At 44.3% G+C, this 18,006-nt stretch overlaps 1 pseudogene; it reads right to left on the reverse strand.

Annotated features, from left to right (window-relative positions):
* Window positions 1-6,958: 6,958 nt before the first annotated feature.
* LOC110742677 lies at window positions 6,959-10,032 on the reverse strand (annotated as a pseudogene).
* Window positions 10,033-18,006: the final 7,974 nt, after the last annotated feature.

Here is an 18,006-nt window from a genome sequence, read left to right on the forward strand (position 1 = left end):
TTGGGTGTAATTTGCTTGTTATTATGACAAAGGCCTTCATTCTTAGGGGCACACGATAATAAGGTTAAGGATCTCCAGGAAGACCAGCCTGCATTATCCAGGTGGGCCCTAAATCCAATGCTAAATATCTGCTAAGAGACACACAGAGAAGAGACATTCGAAGAGAAGGAAAACGCCCTGTGAAGGAGGAGGCAGCTATTGAGATGACGCAGTCACAAGCCAAGGGATGCCTGGGGCCGCCAGAAGCTGGGACCAACAGAAGGCTTCTCCTCCAGAGCCTTCAGAGGGAGTGTGGCCCTGCCAACACCTTGGGTTCAGATTTCTGGTCCAGAACTGAAAGCAAATACATTTTTGTTGTTTTAAGTTCTCAAATTCATAGTGATTTGTTGCAGCAGCACAGTCCTAGACAACTAATATCCCCTAATCACGGGGTCCCTGATACATCTTTGGAGCGAAGCGTGTGTGCTGAATTGAAAAGCTGAAAAAGCTGAGAGTGTGGCTTTATGCCTTTTTCACATCCCACAGCCAGGGAAGCATCTCCAAAGGCCACTGGACTCTGGCTAACAAATATGACATCAGAATAGGTGTCAACTGAACAATTTGTTCTTTTTAATGAGGTGTTTTAACCCCACTCTCTATTCATTGTTCTGTCCTCCTTGATTTTACTGTAAGTGACTGAACTGACTTTTGATGTATTGCCAGCACACAATAAATTATGAGCCTCTTTCTTTAAGGTTGGAGAGGGGAGGAACTCTACTTCCCTGTTCAGTTATTTCAGGCAAGGGTGGGAGCAGGTTTTCTGTGCCAGCAGCATCCTGATTATGATTCAGGATGTGTGGCCGAAGGCAAACAGTTCCTCTTCAAATTCAATCAAATAGGAAGGAGCAAAGGCCCAAACAAGAAAAGCCTGGTTCTCTTTGTGTGTACAGCCAAGGGGTCCTGGGAAGCTCGTGAGGGATGACGCCCTATCTCGGCAAGACTGAGCTTACAGCGGTATTCAAGAAACTTCCGCACATATTTGAAATGGGCTTCCAATCCTGGCCTTACAGAACCACATCCTGGACAATACCAAATCCACTACAGGGGAGGTTATTTGCAGGCTACAGGGGCAGAGGTTAACCAGGATTAACACATCTACTTTTTAGTCTCTTCTCCCTAAAAAGAAAAACTATTCTATATGCAACTTCTATGCTGTTGATTGTGGCTCAAAGGGGCCCAAGTGACTACTTCCTCTTGTAGATACGTGGTGCGACTCAGAACAGCGATTTTTCACTCAGTAAGCCATGACCCATTAGTGGATTGAGAAATCAATGTAGCAAGAGGTGCCAGTAATTTTGCTTAAATGAATAGAAGAGGATAGGAAATACTTGAGTGCATCTTGCATAGTAAGGGTAAAAATTATACCATGAAATTCTTCAGTCTCATACAGATGCTCCTCAATTTATGATGGGTTCATCCAGATGTAACCCAAGGACCATGCTGAATGCATATCACTTTTGTGCCATTTTAAAGTTGAAACATCCCATATGGAACCACTGTGAGTTGGCGACTGTCTCTATGTGTTTGGGTCACTGGTTTGTAATAGAAAAGATACTCCTCACTGTGAGTCATGATCCAAAAAAGTAAGAAAGCCACTGGCTTAAAGAATCTGTTCCACCGAACCAGAAAGCACTCTGTCCCCTCAGCCCAGCCTCCATTCCTGAGAGCGCTGTTTGCAGTTACAATAGGGCGCTCAGTTAACAGGGAGAATTCACCATGCACCCGAGAGGGGTTGGCATCTGAAACCAAAGTGTGCCCATTCCCTGGCAATCCACTGGCATGTCTTTCTCCTCTTCAAGCCCTTCCATGCCTGAGGCTCATCCTCTTGGTTCCTGAGATCCTATTTCTATACCATGGTGGAGCCTCTCGTAGTTCATGTCCATCTTGCTGGGACCCACTCTTCCTCCTCTGTAGCCCTAGAAACTCCATAGCCTTTTGCAATCACTGAAACTGACCCACCACACGGGGAGTTCCTAAAGTCTTTGAGGAAGGAAGGGACCACCATAATTCCCTTCATTAACCATCTTCTTTGTATTTTTCACTCCAATGTGTCCAATTTCTCCTTTGCCATTTTTCCAGGAAGACGGCTGCCCTGGCCTCCATTAAGGATTCTCTTTCATGCAGCAATTTGCAAACTCTGCAAGCCTTTTGGTCTAATACTGTGGCAAATGTTGCACCGTGGTGTCCTGTCTCCTGCAGGGCCGGCCTCATGGACCTGCTATGGGCTTTCCAATCACACATAGTTAAAGACTGTAACTAGAGGCCAGGTATGGGAACTCATGCCTGTAATCCCAGCACTTTGGGAGGCCAAGGCAGGCAGGCAGATCACCTGAGGTCAGGAGTCCAAGACCAGCCTGGCCAACATAGTGAAACCCTGTGTCAACTAAAAATACAAAAATTAGCCTGGTGTGGTGGCTGTAATCCCAGCTACTCAGGAGGCTGAGGCAGGGAGAATAGCTTGAACCCAGGAGATGGAGGTTGCAGTGAGCAGAGATTGCACCATTGCACTCTAGCCTGAGCAACAGAGTGAGACTTCATCTCAAAAAACATAAATAAATAAAAATAAAAGACTGTAACTGGAGCTTTCTGATAAAACTGGATCTAAGTTTTGATGCTGTTGCTTTGCTGGCTATTGACCCTGAGCAAATTGCTTAACTTTTCTAAGCTTCATCTGTAAAATCAAGATAATAGTACCCATCTGAAGGGAGTTGTTGGGGTCTACTTTTTAAAAAGATTGGTTGAAGTTTCTGTGATGAATTCTTCTTGGACATTTTATGAATGGACTTCCACAAAAGACTTTACTCTTTCAATGTTTTTAGAAATCTGTATTACCCAGGAAAAACATACAAAACAGAGACAAAACAGAGAAAACATACAAAACAGAGAATACATTTTCAGAAATATATTTCTGAAAAAAATGTATGGTCTAATGAGTCAAGTCATTCCTGCCACCTTTGAATTACAGAAAGTAAAAAGAGAGAGGGAGGGAGGGAGGGGGAAGGGAGGCAGAGAGGAAGGGAGGAGGGAAGGAAGGAAGGAAGGAAGGAAGGAAGGAAGGAAGGAAGGAAATTCTACATTTGGGCTGACCTCCTGTGACTGTACCAAAGAGGTTTTCTCACTCTTGCGTTAACATCAGACCATGTGCATCTTCCTGCCAGCAGCATCGTCTGGTTTGGCAGGCCTGCAAATCTGTTTCAGTACAAAGATCCGCTTAGTGGAAAGTGTGTTGCAGAAAAAAAGAAAAAGAAAAAGAAAAACGGTACTCACATTCCCTTGTGCACTCTTTATCAAAGGAACAAATGGTACAATAACCCAACATAACCAAGGTTGTAGTTGAAGAAACTGTCTTTTACATCTGGGACTAATCTTTCTTCTAAGGTGGCCATGGATGGTGTGGCATCAAAAGGCATGCAGGTGTCTTAGAGTGGTTTTTAAAACCTTTAGCAGTGCCTCTGTAGCACACAATTAAAAAAATACTAACACTTCCATTTTTAAGCGGTTAAAAACATAAACAGGTAATTCAGAGAAAAAGGAATAAAAAGTTGACAATGAATATATTAAAATGTTTAAGTTCACTAATGATCAAAGACATCTGTAAAAGTAAAACCAGAACTCCATACACTCTAGCTGAATTTGTAAATATGGAAAAATACAACTAATTTTAGTGTAGGAATGACAAATCAGGCATTCTCTGCTGACAAGACTAGAAAGGATGAACCTTTCTGACAGCAATTTGGCAATAATTTTAGACATTTTATACCCTTTGGATAGTAATTTAAATTCTTCAAATACATCAAAGAAAAATAATCAGTTACATAAGCATGGTGACATGTAGACATAGCTATAAAAAATCTCCATTACAGTAATGTTTATAATAGTGAAAAACTTGACCACAACCTAAATGTCTAATAAGAAAATTGGCAAATAAAGGATGGTTCATCAATATGATAGAATATTATATAGATTTTTTTTTTTTTTTTTTTTTTTTTTTTTTGGATGGTTTCTTCCCCCCGCTTGCCGGGGTGGGGTGGGTTGTTCACTCCCAGCTCCGCCTCCTGGGTTCACGCCATTCTCCTGCCTCAGCCTCCCGAGTAGCTGGGACTACAGGCGCTCGCCACCTCGCCCGGCTAGTTTTTTGTATTTTTAGTAGAGACGGGGTTTCACCATGTTAGCCAGGATGGTCTCGATCTCCTGACCTCGTGATCCGCCCGTCTCGGCCTCCCAAAGTGCTGGGATTACAGGCTTGAGCCACCGCGCCCGGCCTATATAGATATTTAAACTATGTTTTTCAAAATTTGTAACAGTATGGGAAAATGGGGTATAAAACTTTGCAAGTAGATTCTTCCACATTAGGTAAATAAAGGCATAGATAAAAGAAGGTTAAAATGAAATACACTAAAAAATCAACAGAAGTATCTCTGGAGGGTGAAATTATAGGTACATTTGTAATTGTCTGTATTTCCAAACTTTTGAAATTGGGCATATATAACTTTTATCATTATGTGCTCTGCTCACTACCATGTTATCCCAGCATTCTAGCAGATGGTAGGGTGACTCATGGCTGGACCCTGAGCTGTCCACTCTGCATGCTGGACAATGTGAAGAATGTGTGTACCACAAGCGATCCCAGGCCTCAAGGGGTGTAACACATACAGAGATAAACAATGCTAATATTCATCTTAAGGGGGTTGTCAGAGCCTATTGTGGAGGATGCTGGGAAGGGCAGGGGTGCTGACTTGACCTACCATATTTCCCCATTCAGCTGCTGAATGTTGGCTGCAGACAGCTCACAGCTGAGTCCCTCTCCAGGCAATATATAATTATGATCTGCACAGAGCCTTGCACATAGTAGGTACACAATAAACTAACTTCAGTAACAGATGTACAAAATAAGCAGTAAATGCTATGACAATATGACACGGACAAGAATCCTACGGCCTGGAGGAAAGAAAAGAACACAATTCAGGGAAGGGTCCACAGAGCGGCTGGTACTTTAACTGGAGCTTAAAGGAGAGGCCAACTGTGTGCACCTGTGGAGGAGAGGGGAGGGGAGGATCTATGGTAGACGTGTATTTCTCATGGGCATCCCAGAGATACTTACTGTGACTTCATTGGCGTGGTAGTTCCTATGTGCTCATTTCAAGCCACGTTAGAGCCTCCCTAAATGATTATCTTTTTGCTGGAGCAGCAAGAAACAAATGGAGGCACAGGACTGTTGGGCCACCCAGCAAGTAGCATTTGCTGTTCAAGGCAAGAACAATGGCCTCTGCATGTCCATCCCTCGGTCAGGATTCCATCTGAGTGCTGACTGTGGTGGATTCTGAGGGGCCAGTCTTACTGAATCCCCTTCACTGATACCACACTTCACATGTAGCCAGCACTTCCAGATACAGCCTCTTGCTTAATCTCCTACCATCCCATGTAGTCTTCTCAGCTTACAGTAAAGAAAATGGAGGCTGACTGGAGTGAAAGGGTATGTTTAAACTCAGAACTGTCTAGTGATAAAAACCAAAGCTTCAGTTTAATCTAGTGCTTTTCCCCTAATGCAAGATTAAGCTGTGATACCTTCCTGGAAAAATACTCTTCTCAAAAAAATGTTGCCTATCTCCTCCTTTTTGCATTAAAATAAACAAATGAACCCATCCAATCCTGTGCACATCTCTCTTGTTTTGAGGTCACTATGTACTTCAGTATTTTGGGGTGTCAGATAATAACACAAGTGAAGTATAAAACATGGTAGTTAAGGATTTTCAAAAGGAGTGATCAGAATTCACTCCATACATATATTAATGCTCCTTAGTCAATTCCCCTTTAGTTCCACCAAATTTCCATAGAAATCTGTGAAACAGAAAAGAGTAAGAGTTATTGAGAGAGAACTGCAACATAACCTGAGTGGATTTGTCTGGACACTAAAGTCTGCTCTGAGCTTCCAGGTCACTAGGGGAAAGTCAACAAGTATTTATTGGAAGCTACTAAAAAAAATATGATACTCAGTGATTAGTGGAGATTTTCATATAATCTGCAAGGATTTTTATAAGCAAACCATTGTAGATAATAATGAAGCAAGAACTTTCTATTAGACAACAACTCTCTCATTGCCAGTATATAAATATATATACACACACACACACAGACGCACAGACACATATATATCCTAAGGCAATTAGAAGCCAAAATGGAATCGGCCTCTTATATAGTCAACCTTGTGCAACAACAAGGCAAGAAGTGGTGAGAAGACAGGGCATATTCTAGTAAGTGGGCTTAATATTTTTAGTGAAATTTACCAAAATTCATAAGGCTGTATTAGTTTATTTTCTGTTGCTATCATTGAATACCTGAGACTGCATCGCTTATAAAGAAAAGAAATTTATTTCTTACAATTCTGGAGGCTGGGAAGTCCAAAAGCATGGTGCTGGCCTCTGGTAGGGCCTTCGTGCTGTGTAGAAGGCATCACATGGAGAGTGGCCAAGACTATCTCTGTCAGCTCAGGCCTCTCTTCTTCTTCTTATAAAGCCACCAGTCACATCATTGGGGCCCCACTGTGACGACTTTATCTAACCCTAACAACCCCCCAAGGCCCCACTTCTAGTCAACATAAGAATTTGGGGGTTATATTTCCAACACATGAAATTTAGGGAGTGCATTCAAACCATAGCACTGTCTAAGAAATCTAAAATACTCATTTAAAGATGGAAAAGTTGAAGCTAGGAGAAGAGACTTGGCCCAGATATATTTGGATAACTGTAGCTTTAGTATCTACACCAACATTCTTGAGGAACTCATCAAGTATTGACAAAAAAGGTTCTACATGATCTATTGTTTTAAAAAAGAGACAGAGTCTCACAGTGTTGCCCAGGGTGAAGTGCAGCAGCTATTCACAGGCATGATTCTAGCACATTGCAGCCTCCAAGTCCTGGGCTCAAGTGATCCTCTGGCCTCAGACTCCCAAATAGCTGGGACTATAGGCACACACCATGTACCCAGCCATGATCCATTTTTATGAATAAAAAACTTGTGGGTTTCACATGAACATTCAAATATTTCACTTGCTAGAAAGATGATGAAGAATTTAGTTTCTTAGCTGTATGAAGGTTTCTGCCCGCCTGGCCTGATTTACTCTGTTAATCTGTCCACTATATGTTTCTTTGCAGATAATATAATGGTGAGTGCCTGCCTTCTTCCCAGATATTAATATATTTTTCTAAATTCTGAATTAACAAGATCCTAAACATAAAGGGATTTGTCAGTAGAATTCGGTTTTTGGTTTGTTAAGGTTTGCAGAGGTTTTTTGGTTTGTTTGTTTGTTTGTTTGTTGTTGCTGTTGTTTAATCCAGGGGTTCTCTTTTTCTCATCTTATTTAACCCTAGATAAGAAGAAGTTTAAAAAAAAAATCCTGCATACAGCTACTGTCACAAAGCCGGTGAATCAAAAACCTCCCCCAAAGCCTATATCCCTCCTCTGAGTGGTTGGCCTGAATTTCTAGAGTTAAAAGATTTCTTTCTCTGGGTCCTTTGAAATAACCATAATTAACACTTATGTAGAGGCTTATCATACAATGGTATCATATAAAACAGGAGTCAGCAAACTATGTCCTGCAGGAGATTAGCAGCTGCAACAGAGACCATATGTCCCATAAAGCCAAAAATATTTACTGGTTGGCTCCTTACATAAAGTTTGTCATGCCCTGACATTCACGACCACATCGATCCTCAGAAGCACCTACCTAGAAGCCGCTTCTTGTTTTGATAGCCACAAGGACTTCAATATGAACAAGTATTCGAGATGACTTCTGAAACACTAGCTGCAAAGGATAACAACTTAGGGGTGGAAGGTGGAAAGGGGCAAGGGACGGTAGAGAGGAGGATTAGAAATTTAACCCCAATAAAGAAAATTAGCCACATGGAGAGAAAACAGAGAAAAAACTCAAAGCTCTCCTACTGAACAGGATGCCCAAATGCCGGACTGTTGTTCCACATGCCTCTCCCCTTTCCCATGTTCCCCCTAAATTTTCTCATGCTTATACAGTGGTGTGTTGAAGCCAGCTTCTGTGCTCATGAGAGGCAACCGTGTGCGTCCTGTTCTGGCTCCACGTTCAGTGACATCACATTGGTGGTTTGACATCAGCCATGATAGAAGTATTTATACCACAAAAATCAGCAAAAGCTACAAATCAGGGCTTTTCTCCCCCGCTCCCTCCCCACAGGGCTGACTGTTAAACATTTCCTACCACACCATGGCAGATACATACATACATACGTACGTACATACATAACATAATTTCAAATAAATGGCACTATGTCATACATGATATTTCCCTCTTCAGCTGCTGAATGTTGGCTGCAGACAGCTCACAGCTGAGTCTCTCTCCAGGAATTGCCTTAAGCGGAAGGCAACTGCCACACCTCAGGTCTGCTTCCCTCCCTGGGGCAACCTCCTTGCAACTACTCCTCAAGGGCAAGGTAAAAAGTGAAAAGGCCAGACCCATCTCAATGCAGAGCAACTCCAGCTCCAAAGCTCCCCCTGGGTTCAGCTGGGACTTCTGTTGCAATTGCATAAGAGAGAGAGGGAGTGAGAGAGAGACAGAGACAGAGAGAGACAGAGACAGAGAGAGACAGAGAAGAGAAACCCATTTGTCCACAACCAACTTCTCTCTTCATCTCCTTTCTTGAGTTACCTATTTCAGTTCATTTTTGATTTGCTTAAGGTTCTTTCTACAGTATTTTTCTCAGATGGGATACTGGATGATACACTTTTTTCTTTTCAGTGACTTTATTTTAATGGGTTTTCAGACTTACAGAAAGGGGCTCTTTAGATGGGACTGTGTCACTGGTCAACCATCTTCACTGTGGAGTCCTAGTCACTATGATTTTGTTTTATAGATCACGAGGATTCATTCGAATTGTCTCCTCTACTGTTCCTTCATAATAGGTTACGTGGTCTGAAAGTACATCCCTCCTTCTCTAGTACATTGTATTAAAAGAGGTTGCTGCTGCTTCTCCATTGTCATTAATCTTTTCATCTTCTTATTCCTTTTAGCAAAGTCGGGGCATAACATATTATCTTCTATGCCTGGGGACGGGAAAATGCAGGCAGGTAACAAGAAGAGAGAAATCATCCTCCTGTGAGTGGTAGGCACCCAGGCCTGACCTGCATGAAGCTGCAGGCGTACCCAGCCCTTTGTGTCTGCTGAGAGAAGTCTGCCATGGACCACACAGCACCTGACACCAGAGGCTTGCATCGAAAAGGCCTCAACAGAAACAGGAATGGAACATGAATTCACAGGCTTCGGCTGAACAGCTCTTGCAGCAATTCTTGCCCATGATGCCAACATGGTTCCCTGCGCTGAAATTATCACTTCAACTGTATTAGTCTCTTCTGTTCTTTCATTCGTCTCATAACTTTTCTGAAGCCCCTTGCTCTCTCGGTCACTGCCTTGTGTTTCCTCAAACATCGCTGTAATCTGGTCTCTTGTGGCGTTTCAGGCATATCTTGCTGTTGTTCAGGATAAGCATGCCTGCGGAGCCTCAGATAAACTTCTATTTTCTTGCCATTGGTACTCAAACCAAGTTGTTGACACCAGTCCCGCGAAGTGTCCCGACACACCTTACTAATGGGAGGCAAAGTGGCCGGCAAGGGAAGGGCTGGTATTTTGCATCCAGCCTTTGGCGGAGCTGTAAATTGTTCATTTGTTTGAAGTAGATGACCTTGATTGTATTTCTTAGGCTTCTCCAGTGTGACAGTAGAAGTTGAAGAAACACTTGGGTTCCGTTGGTTCCATATTTGGGTCATCTTTAACTGGCACCCATGTCAAAATCACACTTTCCTCATCAGCTACTTCCCCCCTCAAAGAAATTCTTCTTGCTGCTATCCAGATTTGAGTCTGACATATTCAGCAACACCCCTGTCTTGTCCATTCGGTGATACGATTTTTAAAAATCAGGCTGTGTGCGATGGCTCATGCCTGTAATCCCAGCACTCTGGGAGACCCAGGCAGGTGGATTGCTTGAGTCCAGGAGTTCAAGACCAGCTTGGGAAACATGGCAAGACCCCCGTCTCTACCAAAAAATTCAAAACGTAGGCAGGCGTTGTGGCACGTGCCTGTAATCCCACCTACTCGGGAGGGTGTAACCTTTTTTTTTTTAAAACCCTGGCCAGCAAAAGGTATTTCAGCTGACTCAAGTATTTTGTAGATATCGTTCCCCTCTCTCCAGCTTCCCATTATTGTAGGTGAGAAGCGTGACACTGTCTCTTTTCTGTTTCTTGGTAATTAATGTTTTTTTCTTTGTAGTAAAGGGTGCAAAAGTTTCTCTTTTTACCTGCTCTTCAAGAATTTAATTTGGATGGGTTTAGGTATGTGACTTTCAGGAACCCCACGAGTTCTTCTTAAACCTCTGACCCAAGTCTTTTTCACTCAAAGAAGTTACCTTCTATCATTTGTTTAATGATTCTCTCTTTCCTGTGTTCATTTTTCTCTTTCTCTTATAACTCCTATTAGGTCTACTGGATCGAGCCTCCTAGTCTCCTCTTTTGCCCTTATGATTTCCATCTCTGTGTTTTTGTTCTGTATTTGGGATATTCTTGCACTTGGCCTTCTCAGTCTGCTTTATTGTGTCCAATTAGTATTTTAGTCAAAGCTCCAGGAAGTCTGTGTTTCTTTGTTTTTGTTTGTTTGTTTGTTTGGGATACTGCGGTTGAATGTCCTTCTTACACTTCTGCCCTGGCTGTCTATTCCGGCAGTGTGATTTCCATGAAGGGCCGTTCGGCAGATGCTTCCTCTCCCTCTCTCTGCCCACTGAGGCCCTGTAGGTGCAGAGTTGTTTTTTTATATCTGTTCTTTGAAGTTCAAGGCCAGCTTCTGGGGGTTCTTTCAGTGATCACAGTCCTGTGAGTGGTGGGAGGGACGGCCCCTGTGGGACATCAGTGTAGCTGGATATAAGGGGTCAGTCCCAATTAAGGCATGGGAAGGAAGGAGGCCTCTCAGTCCCACCACGTCCCCATGTTCAGCTTCTCCTCAGCAACCTGGGACCAGGAAAGCCCATTCATGAATGTCAAGGTAGCCCTTTCCATGGGTCCACGAGTCTAAAGGAACCAAGCGCAGGGTTCTCCACAATTACAGCCTCTCCCCAAGCTTTCCACCCACTGATCCACAGGGGAGAAATCTCCTCCTTGGCTCTCTTCACCAGGTCAAAATTTGAGTAGAGGGCAGACAGGGCACCATCTAATGAAAATCTCTATCTCACCTCAACCCTTTCAAAGAAATCCAGGACACCCTGGATCCACGGTCCCTGGCGAATGCCTCCTTAACTTCTGAGATGGTTTAACTCTTTGTTCTCCACATCTGATTTCTTTGGATGAGTCCTTCAAAGTTATGTGCATTAATGACAGATCCTTGAATAAGTAGATTCACTTTAAAATTGTGTTCATTGGGGAAAAAACTGGGTGAAAAGGGCGAGATTACAAAGCGTGTGTGTGTGTGTGTGTCTGTCTATCCCCCACACACAGATATATCACATATACTCAGAAAAACGTTGGCATGGACAAACACCACATTGTCACCTGTAGATGATGAAGTTATAAGTACTTTTATTGTCCGCCTTTTTCTTATCTAACTTGTGTACTATTTCTTGTTTATGAAACATAAAAGAGCCTGTTCAATTGTTAATTCAGCAAAATGCATTATAAAATGTCATTTGACTTTCACAGGTATTTTCAGAGGGTGTGAGGAGTGAGATGGCAAACAACCCTCCACCTCTCCGTCTCAATGTCTGTCAGTGAGAGCCCACCTTGAGAGCCCCCATGCTCTCAGCAGGCTCTCCAGGCTGTTGGTAACCTGTAGAGAAAAGGAGGACCACAGGCAGAAGCTTCCTGCCCAGAGTCACCCAGGACAGCCCCCGCCCAAAGACGGACCCCAGCCTGGAATTGGCTCCAGAAGCAAAGGTTAGACCCCTCTGATTTCCCAGGTGTCCCCAGTTGTCTAGTCCTGGCTCAAAGAGGCTGGACAGTCTTTCAGAGCAGAACCATTTCCAGGTGCCCACTGAGTCTCCAGCACCAGGCACCGGCACTTAGCAGCCACTCGGGAAACTGGTTGAATGAATGATCTCACAGCCTCTCAGTTCACTTGATAAAATCAGACATATTAGTAGCTGTCATTGCTTACTCTTTGGATTTGCAATTCCCTCTAGGTGAGGGGTCAAAATTTGAGTTGTATAGGAAGATTTCAGCTCAACAAAAGGATTCACACTTTGATTTGTTTAGGAAGATTTCAGCTCCTGCTGGTTCACACAAGAGGCTTCCTTTCAAAGAGCTGAATTCCCTATCAGTGGACATGACCTAGAAGGGGCTGGCTATCTCCTGCCAGAGGCGATATGGTGGGGTTCTGTGCTGGCTATGAAAAGAGTCCAGATGTGCTCTAAGCATTCCTCTAATTCAAACTCTATGACAAATGCAATTCCTGGTTCAGAAATCTTATGCAAATTTGCCTCTTCCTTCCAAAAATATTCTTTAACCCTGATGTCATTCCTGTACCTACTAAAATTCTCCTTTGAGGCAGCCAACTGTGATTCAAGGGAAAGGTTGAGTGTGTCCTTGTAACAACCATGAGAGCAGCAGGCCTCCCCGACCCAAGAAAGCCTCCTTGGGGCACCCTGGACGGGCCTGGGATCAGTTAAGGAGAGTTTTACAGAACTGTGTCCCTGGACTGTTCCACAAGTATTCGAAAGAACAAATCCCAAGGAAGATATATGGTAGGACAGGTGATATTTAAAGTATTAGCCAGAGATACAGAAGCACTAGCCACTCAGAAATGTGGTGACACCAGAGACAAGACACAGAGCAGGATCTGCAGGTCCTCTGCATCTGCTTGTTGGATTGTGAGGAGGTTCCAGGGTCGGGGCTGGGCAGCCAGTGCAGCAGGGCTGTGCTTGAGAAGCTAAGAGCAGCAGCCAGTTACCAACCAGTTCAGAAGGCTTTCAACAGTTGAAGAACCAGAGTGGCCACACCAGCTAGAAATCAGCCCTGCTCTCCAACCACTTCTGAACAGGCTGACCTTCTGGCAGAGGCTGCAGCCCCGTTCCTGCAAGCCACATTTTATGGAGTTCTTTTATTAGTCTCTCATGTAACCCATAGCCACATCATAAAATTAAACACCCCATTCTGTACATCAAGTCCACTGACTTCTTGAGCCCTGATTAGCACTGGGCTTTTCCCTCTTGGAGTTCTATTAAAGTAACATTATAACAGACAGAAAAGGAGTCTTTGCTGGGAGCAGCCAAATCTGCAGACTGACTGAGCTTCTGCTGGAGTCACCATGTGGCACGGCGTGTCCTCCTTTATCGGAAGCACGTTTGCCAGCTTCCTATCCATCACTCTCTGCCTCTTTCATTCCTACCCCTCCCCATCCTTCTGCAGTCATCCCTGCCCCCTCCCAAGCTCCTTCCATCTCCTAAGATGACTTAATGCCATGAGTGGTTAAATGCCTGCCTGGAGTCACTGTCAGGGTAGCCCCAACTCACCCCTGAGACTATATTTAGGCTGTGGGTGATCGCCCAGTTGGAGAGGTTATCTTTAGCCTGGCAGAGGTTGGGAGTCAATCTGGGCCACGATGTGAACAGCAGAGGGAGGAGGGAAAGGAAAGGAAACCAATACTCCAGAGTCTGCAACAGCAGCACTCAAGTGTACTCAGGTGGTGGAGAGCTAAAAGCCGAAGTGTGCTTCCTGAAACATGAGGCTCTTCCGGGAACACCCTGGAATAATGGTCTGTTTCATTCCATCCCGTGAACTAAGAACAATTTTAATAGCAGAAAATATGGCTGCATTATGAGCAGGCAGTATAAAACCACAAGCACACATGTTTAAAAAAAAAAAAAAAGCCACAAACTCAGCATCATTGGTGGTTTTCAAGCGTTCCCATTCATATCTGTTTACTACTTCTTCATTAGTTTTGTTGCCTGCAGGTGCTAAAGGTTTAAAATGGAAGAAAAATGCATGGAAAGAATGTACATGGAAAAATTACATTACCTGAGTTAGGGAAAAGACCACCACTATTCGATTTTCAAGGTGGAACACCTCAGTCCACCTCAGGAATACCAAGGGCTGAGCTTGAAAAGCTCCCGGACCTGTTTCCAAACTATTCAAGAAAGACCGTGCACTTTTCCTCAGGGCACAGAAGTAACTTTCCTTAACATCATCCCTCCCTTCCAGTCACTAACTCTTCCCTGTTATCGTTTATATCCACGGCCTCTTGGTTGACCTTCCTTACAGAACAATTGATTAGAATCTTTTGTCAAAACAACTGAATACTTGCTAGTTATGATTAGAGGGAACGTAGGTCCCAGTGTGAACCAAGGCCAAGGAGCCTCCAGGGGTGGGGAGGGACTTGCTCTGTGGGGAAGGAGACCCGCCAGGCCCTTCCCTGAGTCAAACAGTCCTGCTCATTGGAGGGGAAGAGCAGTTCATGCTGAGCAATCCTCGGCCAGACATATCCGAGTTCTGCGAAGAGCAGCAGGACCAAAGGGGAAATTCGGAAAGATCATCCTGTGGAGGTCTTTCAGGAAATCAGAGCACAGACGGTAGAGCTTTGGAACTGAAAGCTCACACAGAAGGAAGAGGATTGAAGAATCTTTTTTTTCCCCAGATTCCCCAGAGCTTTCACTCCATAGTGCCAGAGGGTGTCCAGCAGGAGCAGGCCCCTGGGAACTCCTAGGACAACTCAGAGGCAGTCCAGACGGCTGGGAGTCCTTTGCTATGGGCAGGCTCCGGGTACAGGGCTCCTCAGAAGGTCATCCCTACTCTGGTGGTGAGGCCTGGGGAAACTCAAGTTACTTTACCGTGTACTTCAGTAAGTAAGTTATCTCAGCCTTTTCTTCCCTAGATTGAATGATGCTCGTTCCATCAACTGGTTTACTAAGCACACCCTTTATTTTGCCATTATATGAGTGCATTTTGGTCCTCTGTTCAACTAGAAGTTACCTTATTTGTCTCTGTGACTCTTCCTCCTACCAGTGTATGGCAGAGTAACCAACAAATTGGACACTTATGAATACATTAATGAGAACCGACCCAACAAATAGTTTCCTGATCTCTATCAGTTATGCTCCTTACGATCCATCCTGACAGTGTACTGGCACGCGCGAAAATGGCCTAACGTTTCCTATACCATTTGTGACTAACCACACATCCTTAGATGATTTTTCCACCACCCTTGAGTCAGACTAGCCTTTTTCCAGGTAATATGTGAGATATCCAAATTTTATTACTCCACACTTTTAATTACTGAATGTCATTCAGAATGTGCAAGAGTAAGTAGTCTTCCAGTTCTCAAGTTCAATGGGCCTTATATCTCTTTTCCAGAGCACCGACAACTATAACAATGTCATCAACACCTGCACATGTGCTCAGTTCACAACAACCTCATTAAGTCATCATAAGAAAATATAGAAATATTGCATATGCATGCATGTAGCATCTCTGGGGAAAGAAACTTCTAACGATGGCTGTACCTGCAGAAGGAGGTTGAGAAGTTGATGGTTGGAGGCAGAACGTTCACTGTATACATTTTTTAAATATTTTAATTTTTAGATCGTGTGCATGTATTGCTTTTTCAATTAAACTTTTTAAAAACTAGCTCTAAACAAACAAACAAAAAACAAAGAACAAGACACAGCTCTGATCCCCTGGGCAGTGGCCCTGACAGCTGCCTAGAGTTGGTATTATACCCTATAGTGTCCAATGTCTCCTGTGTCACTGGCCCTGTGGAATGCCTCACTGAATTCAAGATGGACTATGCAATGGCCTGCCTGGTTCCTAGCCCTCACAGCCCTCTCCCTGATAACTAAGGCAACATGACTTCCGCTTATTGACTCAGTGCTAGGCCCAAGCCCCAGGACTAATCCTGTTCCTAGTCTGGAGGGATTTGAAGGGCTAGCAGCTTGGGTTACTCTGTCTCAACCCGTCTGGTTGCTGGCAGTGTCCTGCTCTTTGTGCTGTCTTGGCAGAGAGTGGTGCAGACCTTGGTGGAGACACACATCTCCATTTTTAGCTTGCTTGATTATGAAATTTATCAAGGGGTAAAGAGGAGACAAGAGATACCTATTCGGTCAGCGGCTTTCCCACTCTCCTCCATTTTTTCACCAAAAGCAGTTACTAAGAACCTTCTATGAGTAGGATACTACACCAGCCTGGGCAGAAGCAAGTAAGAAGCAAATGAGTATACCAGTACCCTTCAGGAGTTCAGAGTCTAGCAATAAAGACTCATGGGCTGGGTGTGGTGGCTTATGCCTATAATTCCAGCACTTTGGGAGGTCAACTTGGGAGAATCACTTGAGGCCGGGAGTTCAAGACCAGCCTGGGCAAAAGAGTGAGCCCCATCTCTACAAAAATAAATTTATTTTTAAATTAAACTTATTTATTTATTTATTTTGAGACAGGGTCTTGCTCTGTCACTCAGGCTGCAGTACAGTCACAGGCCGGAGTGTGATCAGAGTCCACTGCAGCCTTGACCTCCCAGGTTCAGGCAATCCTTGCACTTTAACCTCCCTAGTAGCTGGGACCACAGACGAGCGCCACCATGCCTAGCTAATTTTTTTTTTTTTTAATTTTTTGTAGAGATGGGGGTCTCCTTACATTGCCCAGACTGGTCTCAAACTACTGGGCTCAAGTAATTCTCCTGCCTCAGCCTCCTGAAGTGCTGGTATTACAGATTTAAGCCACCGTGTCTGGCCAAAATTTTTTTTTTATTAGCTAGAGGCTGGGAGCAGTGGCTCATGCCTGTAATCCCAACACTTTGAGAGGCCGAGGCAGATGGATCACCTGAGGTCAGGAGTTCGAGACCAGCCTGGACAACATGGTGAAACCCTGTCTCTACTAAAAATACAAAAATTATCCAGGCATGGTGGCACATGCCTGTAATCCCAGCTACTCTGGAGGCTGAGACAGGAGAATCGCTTGAATCCAGGAGGCAGAGCTTGCAGTGAGCCGAGATCGCGCCATTGCACTCCAGACTGGGTTACAGAGCAAGACTCTGTCTCAAAAAAGTAAAATAAAATTAGCCAGGCGTGGTGGCACACACCTGTAGTCCTAGTTACTTGGGAGACTGAGGCAGGAGGATTGCTTGAGGCCAGGAGGATGAGGCTGCAGTAAGCCATTATCACGCCACTGCACTCCAGTCTGGGTGACATTGTGAGACCTTGTCTCTAAAACATAAATTAAATAAATAAAAAACAAAGACTGATGGAGTCCAGCTCAAGAACTTTAATGCAAACAGGCAGGTGTGAGGGAGGAGAGAAGGAAGGATTGCTTTCAATCACGGACAGCAAGACAAGGAGCAGCCCAGGAAAGCTTTCAGAAGGGGATGACATTGCTGTGAAGACTTATGAGCTGAAGGGAATTCAGTAGCTGCAGATAGAGCCTTTCAGATCGAGGAGGTGGCCGGTGAAGGGGATCCCACTTTCACAAAACATAAAGGCTCTGCACTTCTGTTCCCCCACTCCTCGGAGAAGGAGGATGAGAAGAGCTGGGCCCCCAGAACCCAGGACCACATAAGAAGGTTTTTCTGTTTAAGACAGCCTTCTTCTCCACTATTTGTCTGGTAAATACCTCATCTTCAAGCCCCAGCCTAAGGACACCTCCTCTGGGAAGCCCACCATGACTTTTCCAGGCAGGGTTAGTTGTCCTGTCTGCTGCACTCCTACAACCCTCTGTCTGAGAGAGTTAGGGAAATTTAGAAGTTAGGCAAACAGGCTCTGCCACCATTCTGCCTGAATTCAAATCCTGGCTCAGCCACTGCCTTGCTGAGTCATCTGAAGCAAGGCACTCACCTCTCTGGGCCTCAGTTTTACCATCTGTTTTACCAACAGCGTAACGATGGCACTGTCCTGAGGTCACTGTGAGGATGAAACAAGGCAATGTCCCTAAAGCAAGCGCCTGCTGTAGTGTCTGTTCTTGTTACTCATAACCCTGGGCTGCTCTTAC

The sequence above is a fragment of the Papio anubis genome, chromosome 2, assembly GCF_008728515.1.
Source record: "Papio anubis isolate 15944 chromosome 2, Panubis1.0, whole genome shotgun sequence".
Classification (NCBI taxonomy): Eukaryota; Metazoa; Chordata; class Mammalia; order Primates; family Cercopithecidae; genus Papio; species Papio anubis.